This window comes from Malania oleifera, chromosome 10 (assembly GCF_029873635.1).
Source record: "Malania oleifera isolate guangnan ecotype guangnan chromosome 10, ASM2987363v1, whole genome shotgun sequence".
NCBI classification, from domain to species: domain Eukaryota; kingdom Viridiplantae; phylum Streptophyta; class Magnoliopsida; order Santalales; family Ximeniaceae; genus Malania; species Malania oleifera.
Genome location: NC_080426.1, coordinates 2,630,127 through 2,638,649, shown reverse-complemented (window position 1 = coordinate 2,638,649; position 8,523 = coordinate 2,630,127).

Genomic DNA, 8,523 nt, shown 5'->3' with positions numbered 1-8,523 from the left:
CCGAAAAAAAAATTATTAAAAAAAAATTTTAATTAATTAAAAGTATTAATCAATCAATTAATTAAACATTATTCAATTAATGTATTAAATAAACAAATAAAGAGAAATAGTATGAGAAAAAAATATATATATATGAAATAAAATGAAATTAGACTAATTATTAATTAGTTAATTAATTGAATATTATTTGATTGAATTAATAAATTAATTAAACGTTATTTAAATATATTAATTAAGTAAATTATATAATAGGTATATATATATATAAGGATATGGTATATATATATATATATATAGTTAAAGTAATAAGTATATATGTATATAATATAAAATAATATAAAGATAGAATTAAGTGAATTGAATTTCAATTTGAAATCCAATTCAATGTTTAATCTTGCCTGCCAGATTCACGCATCTCCATTGTTCTGTCTCTGCAAGTTACTGTCGCCTCTCCGCCTTCATCTCTCTCTCTTCCCTTATTTCTTGACGAGTTTATGGCGGATTGGGAAACGGAAGGTGCCGTTGGGTTCCTAACTCCGCCACCGATATTTCTACTAGAGCGAATTTGTTATGGGAGCGGCGTAGGCACCACTCTTGAGAAAAGGTAATTTTTTCCCAATTTCTCAATTTCTGGTTAAATCTGCTGTTGAATCGACGATCAGGCACCACCACGGGGTCCTAATCGTCGTTGTCGTCATTTTGACGTGGATAATTTTTTAATTGGGGTTTTCTAGACCCTACTCCAAAGCGAGAGTGGGATTTGGCAAATTTGATAATTTGGCTAAATTTAAGGGTATATTTATTTATTTAGGAATTATAGCCCTAGGAAATATTTAAATAATATTTTATTCAGGAATAATTTATTGGAGTTAGGAATTTTTGATTCAGGGTCCGGGTGAGGGCCACAAGTATTTTTCGGAGTCCCTGTTGGCGTAATTCAAGAAACCAGGTAAGAGAAAAAATATATATTAAATTAGAATTTTTATGAATTTAATGGAAAAATAAATTGTGTTATATGTACGTGTATATGTTTCAGTATGGGTAAAATGCCAATTGTTTAAATTATATTTTTTTCAAATTTAGGGCTGTTTATTAGATATGTATGTGTGAAAATGAACTGATGAAAGTGGAAAAATATTTTCAGGATAATTAAGTAAGAAATGAAAGGTATTTTCAGTATATAAACATTAAATGTTGGTTGGCTTATTTTACAGGCAGTGTATGAATTTTATTACTATATTGTGTGGCATGAGAATCTGTGCAAATATATGTTAAATGTATGAGATGCAAGTTAAGAAAGTAAAACAATGAGAATAAAATATAATATGGACAATGTTGCTTGTGTGTGTTAAATGCAACTATGTAAATGTAAGACAATTGAAAGACAGCCATGTTAGCAGATCTAACACACTTCTGTGTAGACTAACTGATGACAGCTAAAAGGAGCTGTGTTAGCAGATTTAGCACGTTTCTACGTAAACTAACTGATGATGGCTAAAGACCAGCTGTAGTACGAAGTAATGAAATGAAATGTTATGCAATGAAATGATGATGAAATGGCAATGAAATGAAATGACAAATGTAAATGATGTAAATGGGAAAGAGCCACTTAAAGTGAAATGAAATGCAAAGTTAAGTTATGAACAGGAATGAATGTGCATGAATGTATAATGACAGAAAAGAATGATGTATTATGATAATAGAAGTATGTATGTACGTAGAATATGTTACGATTGGGCGAGGCGTACCTTTCGCCTGAGGGCTTGCTGAGTAAGGTGAGTGCACTAGTAGCTTCAGATGTGACAGTAGCTACATAACGCAATAGGGCAGAGGGAACCTACTTGTATGAGCAGGTAGAATTCCCAATCCTTAGGGCCTTTGCTGGTAAACTATTGTTGAATGCGTGAGTACGAGATCAATCTAACACTTGAGGGCTTACTGAGTAAGGTGAATGCTCTGGTATGCTTAAATTGTGACCTTCGGGTTGCTAAATGTATCAGAGCAGAAAGGTGCTACTTGTATGGGCGGGTAATCACCCCTATCCTCGGATAATCTCGTGGGTTAAACATTTGCATGTGTTTGTTTAGGACCAGAAAATGACTTTCAGTATTATGTTAATGATTTGCAAATATTATAAAATGATATGTATAATCTCATGATGGCCACACACTGAGTTTATAGATTGTTTCTTCCCTTACTGAGATGTGTCTCACCCGAATATGAATTCATTTTTTTTCAGGATTCCTCGAAATCGAGCTTTGAGAGCTCAAGATTTTATAACAATTTATTTGAAGATATAAGAAAAAGGGTATATTTTTATGTTAATTCTGATATGTATATTTTATGTTTTATGTCTTTATGTTTTAAGTCGGTTATGAAAGGATAGTTGTGAAACATACTAGTATTAGTGGATAATGTTTTGGAGACGTGTATATATTTGAATACTGGTGGATGATTAATTTATTATGGTTGGTAGTTAGAATTAGTAAACTCTGATATTATGTTATATAGAGATTATGGTTATATTTCCGCTGCATATATTATGGATTATGGATTATCAGGGATTTTATCAGGTATAACGCACCGGACCCGGGTTTAAGGGTTCGGGGCGTTACAATTCCCATGGACCCGTGGGTACTAGGAATATATCAGAACATACAACGGAAGCCCTAGTAGCAGAAAACATACAATAATGTACATTTCAATACCATATATTATAATATACCAGAGTTGCTATAGTCCACAGTATTTCCATATATACATCCCAAAATAAATCTAGGGACATTTCCCACAAAATCTAACTATCCCTACAAAAATAAACTTACCCTTCAAAAGGGCAGATACCCAGCACTAGGTCAGCGGGGCTTTTCCCGCTCTCCTATCAGGGGCTCCTGAAAAGTTTATAAGAATAAGGGGTGAGACACCTCTCAGTAAGGGAAATAAACTAATACCAGTGTATGACAACATGAGTATTTTGTGTTCTACATTTACCATACATAACATATTCAATAACTATTTGTCAAATTTGGGAAAATAGGTATATATCAAATCATGGCAGAACATATTACATTTTCATAAATCTATCTCATCTCTTATAGTAATAATAACATAAAAACAATCCTGGTAGGTTAGCTGGCTGTTGTCATGTATTACCCCACATGACTGGGTTGTGTGGCCCGAAGGCGGGACCTGACAATGGTTGGCCAACCACTGCCAAGTCAAACAGTAGTTTGTAGGTCCGATAGGTCTGCCAAACCTGGTCCGTACACCAGGGGCGATAACAGCACACTTCTTGAAAATAACCACATCGACCATCTAGTCTCACACCACTCCGTACAACGGCGTTAACACAGATATCATGATCACGAAGACCATGGACACATAGCAACAGTACCGTGCAAGTGCTAGCCTAGACCAAGCTAACCAGGTTCTGATATCATATACATATACTAAAATCGTGATACATGAATATCTCATATCATTAATTATCAAATCAATCATATCATTTGCACATATATATATATCATGAAAATCATCGGCCCGTACGTCGGTATTACACATTTTATCATAGCTCGGCCCGTATGCCGGCAAATCATAGCACAGCCCGTACGTTGGCAAATCACAGTCACATAGCACGGTCTGTATGCCGGCAAACATAGCACAGCCCGTACGCTGGCAAATCACATCACATAGCACGACCCGTACGCCGGCAAATCACATCACATAGCACAGCCTATACGCCGGCAAACACATCATAAAAATCTCGACCCGTACGCCAATTTTTTCATCATAAGAATCCATATCATTCATATTCCCAAAAAGTAGTATTTCTTAACATTTATACTCATGCCACACAAATAGGTTTTTCACATATTCAATATACCATCATTTTAACAATATTTTCCAAAACATAAATCATATATATAAATATATTTATTTTCCTGAAACCAAATGATACATATATATATACATGCGTTTTCTAAAAATGAACTAGCTTAATTTATCCCCTTACTTGCTTCCTAAAAAGCCCCTAATAAAACTTCCCCGCACCCGCAGGGTTCCTAACTCAATACCCTGAAAATGAAAACTCTCAGTATTAAAGTTCAGTATTTTCGTACGTACAACATTTTCTATAACTACCACTAAGTCAAATTCGGAATAAAAGCCTTACCTCAACTTAGGGATTAGGGATGATTTCCTACATTCCCAATTCAACACCCCTGGAAATGAAAACTCTCAGTATTAAACTTTAGTATTTCCATGCATACATCATTTCCTATAACTATCACAAGACCATATACGGCTTAAAAAACCTTACCTCAACTCTAGGATGGTTTCCAACTTTGTTTTCCCAACGATCCGCTCCGGCAAACTCGTAGAGAACTTTGTTAGGAGCATTGTGGTGACCTCAGATTGTCGATCCGGCGTAAATATAACCCAAAAATGATGAGAGAGAGAGAGAGAGAGCACCGAAGAGGAGAGAGAGAGAGAAGAGGTAGCTTCGTTTGTAAGTTAAAAATCCAAATTTTTCTATTTATAGACAGGGGATTTCTTCGACGAGACATGTCACCTCGTCGACGAGTCCTTCATTAATTCGTCGATGAGACCCTGTATTCGTCGATGAAATTCAGGCTGCCCCAGAACCTCTCTCGGTATTTTCTTGTCGACGAAGCCCTGTGTTCGTCAATGAATTTTCTTATGCACTCATCGAAGAGGCCCTATTCGTCGACGAGTCCTGGCAATTTCCTTAAAATTATGGTTATCCCCCAAAATGCAATGTCGTCGACGAAAGCTTCGCGTTCGTCAACGAAGTTGACTGTCTCCTTCTGTTTTTGTTCCTATTTTCTCTCCCTCTTAATTATTCAAATTCCATTTTTTTATTCGGGTTGTCACATAGGGTATACAAAAATCCTCCATAATACTCACTTCACTGACAGGGCACTACTGACGCCCCTCTATCTGCGAGCTTGGTCTGCTCGCCTACCTGGATTACCTAAAAAATGATTCAACATTGGGATGAGCCAACGCTCAGTAAGACGAAATATGCTATTACTAGTGTGTGGCAAATGAGTTACTATATCATGAACATCTGTTTTCAAATAAACATGTATAACTGAATATATAAATAAAGTATAAATGATAAAATCCACCATCCCTGTCCCTATTGCTTAACATGTCAGTATCGGAGAATATTATTCAAAATACTTCTAGTATAAGTAAGTATGTCCCCTGTTTCTGCAAATCTATACATACGTAATAATAACTAAAACTGTTCCCTGTGGATATTTATGTGTCACAACTTACCCCCTCATGATAGGGTTGTGCGGCTCGTAGGTGAGATTTACCCTGGCTGGCCAACCAGGAATAAATCACTATACTTCATTGGTCAATCTGCCCACCTCAACCCATATCTGGATGGGGAGCCTAACCTCTTTAAGGCCCTAGGTGATCGACCTTACCACGTATTATCTAAATAGGTGGTTGCACTCAAAAAGTAACGTAATATCTATAGCAACGGTACCGTGCTCTGTAGCTGCATAGTCCAACAGGGTCTGATACTATATAATGTATTTCTATATACAACTATCTGATTTATCATGATTTTGAAATATTCGTAATAACCATGATGCTGCATAAACTATACTCTAATTCATACGTCGTAATACTGAGAACTGTACAATCATAACACTGAAACTGCATAATCATAATATTGATATCCATATAATCATGGTACTGAGATTCATAAAATCATGGTATTGAAATATCGAAAAATCAAGATACTGAAATATCGTAAAACATATCTTCGTACTATATTCTTATTCACAAGCCACACGATACTTTAATACATAATTTTCATCATTTAATAAGCTGTATAATATTTGAAAAATACCTAGCATAGCGTATTTCCCTTACTTGACTACTGGAAAACCCCTAAAATATTATGGTCTAACCCCGGTAGGATTTCCTGACCAATACCCTGAAACTGAAAACTCACAATACTAAACTTTAGTATTTCTACATGTACATCATTTCTTACAACTACCATAAGATCAAATTTAGCTTAAAAAGTCTTACCTCAACTTAGGGATGATTTCCAACTTCGTTTCCCTAACGATCCGCTCCGGCAGACTCGTAGAGAACTTCGTCAGGAGCATCGTGGTAGCCTCAAATCTTCGATCCAGTGAGAAGCAAGCCCGGAAACGAAGAGAGAAGTGAGAGAGAGACGTAGAAGAGAGAGAGGAGCGTTAAAAGTGAATAAAAATCAAATTTTTAGCTATTTATAGAGGCAGATTCATCGACGAGACACGTCACCTCGTCGACGAGTCCTTCATTAAATTCGTCGACGAGACCCTGTATTCGTCGACGAAATTCAGAGCAGCCAAAAACCTCACTCGGTATTTTCTCGTCGACGAATTTCCTTATTCACTCATCGACGAATTTCCTTATCCACTAGTCGACGAAGCCCTATATTCGTTGACGAGTCCTGGCAATTCCTGAAAATTATTATACGCGTTCGTCGACGAAGTCTACGACCTCCTTCTGTTTTTGTTTCTATTTCTCTCTCTTTTATTATATTTAAATAATATTATTTTTCGGGTCACTACATTATGTCAATGTGTTTTGTTCTTGAGTGAGATACCACATTTTTTGAAATATTTATGGCACTTGTGTTGTCGCACTTTATTGGAATTGTTTGATATTGAAGTTTGAAATCTCTTAATTGTTGTTTCATATATAATGTTTGAGTACAACAACTCTCAGCTGCTATGTATTCTGCTTCAGCTGTGGATAATGCCACGAAATTTTGTTTCTTTGAAAACCAAGAGACTAGTGAGTGTCCTAGAAAGTAACAAGTCTCACTAGTGCTCTTTCTATCTATTTTACACCTAGCATAATCTGCATCTGAATAGCTTATCATTTCAAAATCAGTTCCCTTTGGATACCACAAGCCTAGATCAAGTGTGCCTAGCAAGTACCTGAGTATTCGTTTAACTACTATTTGATGTGATTCCTTAGGTACTGATTGAAACCTAGCACACATGCATACACTAAACATAATGTCGGGTCTACTTGTTGTTAGATATATTAGGCTACCTATCATTCCTTGATAATGTTTTGTGTCTACTTGTTTTCCTTTTTCATCTTTGTCAAGGCTTGTTGAGGTGCTCATGGGGGTTCCTATGGGTTTGCTTTCTTCCATATCAAACTTTTTCAACATATCCTTAATGTATTTAGTTTGATTTATGAATGTTCCATTCTTAACTTGTTTAATTTGTAACCCTTGGAAGTAATTCAACTCTCCCATCATACTCATTTCAAATTCTTTTTGCATACATGCAGCAAATTCTTTACATAATTCTTCATGTGTTGCACCAAATATAATATCACCAACATAGATTTGTATTATTAGCATATTTTTATTTTTAGTTTTTATGAATAGAGTACTATCTACCTTTCCTCTTTGAAAAATCATTTTTAAGTAAAAAATTACTTAGTCTTTCATACCAAGCTCTAGGAGTTTGTTTCAAACCATATAAAGCTTTTGCTAACTTGAATACATGATTAGGATTTTTCGTGTCTTCAAAACCTGGAGGTTGTTTAACATAAACTTATTCATTTATATATTCGTTGAAGAACACACTTTTTACATCCATTTGATATAGTTTAAAATCCTTATGGGCTGCATAGGCTAGGAGCATCCTTATTGCTTCCATTCTTGCTACGGGCGCAAATGTTTCATAAGAGTTAATACCTTCTTTTTGATTATAACCTTATACTACTAGCCTAGCTTTGTTTCTAACAACTACCCCATTCTTATCTTTCTTATTTCTAAAGACCCATTTAGTTCGTATGATTGAGTGTTCTTTAGGTTTAGGTACTAGTTTCCATACTTGACTTCTCTCAATCTGATTTAGTTCTTCTTGCATAGCCATAATCAAAGAATCGTTATTTAAGGCTTCTTCAATGTTCTTGGGTTCATCTTGAGATAAAAATGCATAGTGGTTGCATATGTTTTTCAATGATGCTCTAGTGGTTACTCCTTTTGATGGTTCTCCAAGAATTTGATCTTTTGGATGACTTTTAACATATTCCCACTCTTTTGGTAGTTCTTGATTTTTTGTGGGGTTTTCATTTGAAGTTTCATCATTGTTTTCTTCTTTTATTTCAAGATTTTATTTTTTTTGTGAGATATCTTCTCTTTCATCATTCTAAATTTCTTTTGCAGAGTGATTTGATTCATCAAAAGTTATATACATGGCTTCAACGATAGTATGTGTTCTTTTATTGTAAACTCTATATGCTTTACTATTTATAAAATATCCTAAGAAAATGTCTTCATCTGATTTTGCATCAAATTTACCTAAATCATCTTTATTATTGAGAACAAAGCATTTACATCCAAATACATGGAAGTAAGCTATGTTGGATCTTCTACCTTTCCATAGTTCATAAGGTGTTTTATCTAGACTTGATCTAATAGACACCCTATTTATAACATAATAAGCTGTATTTACAGCTTTA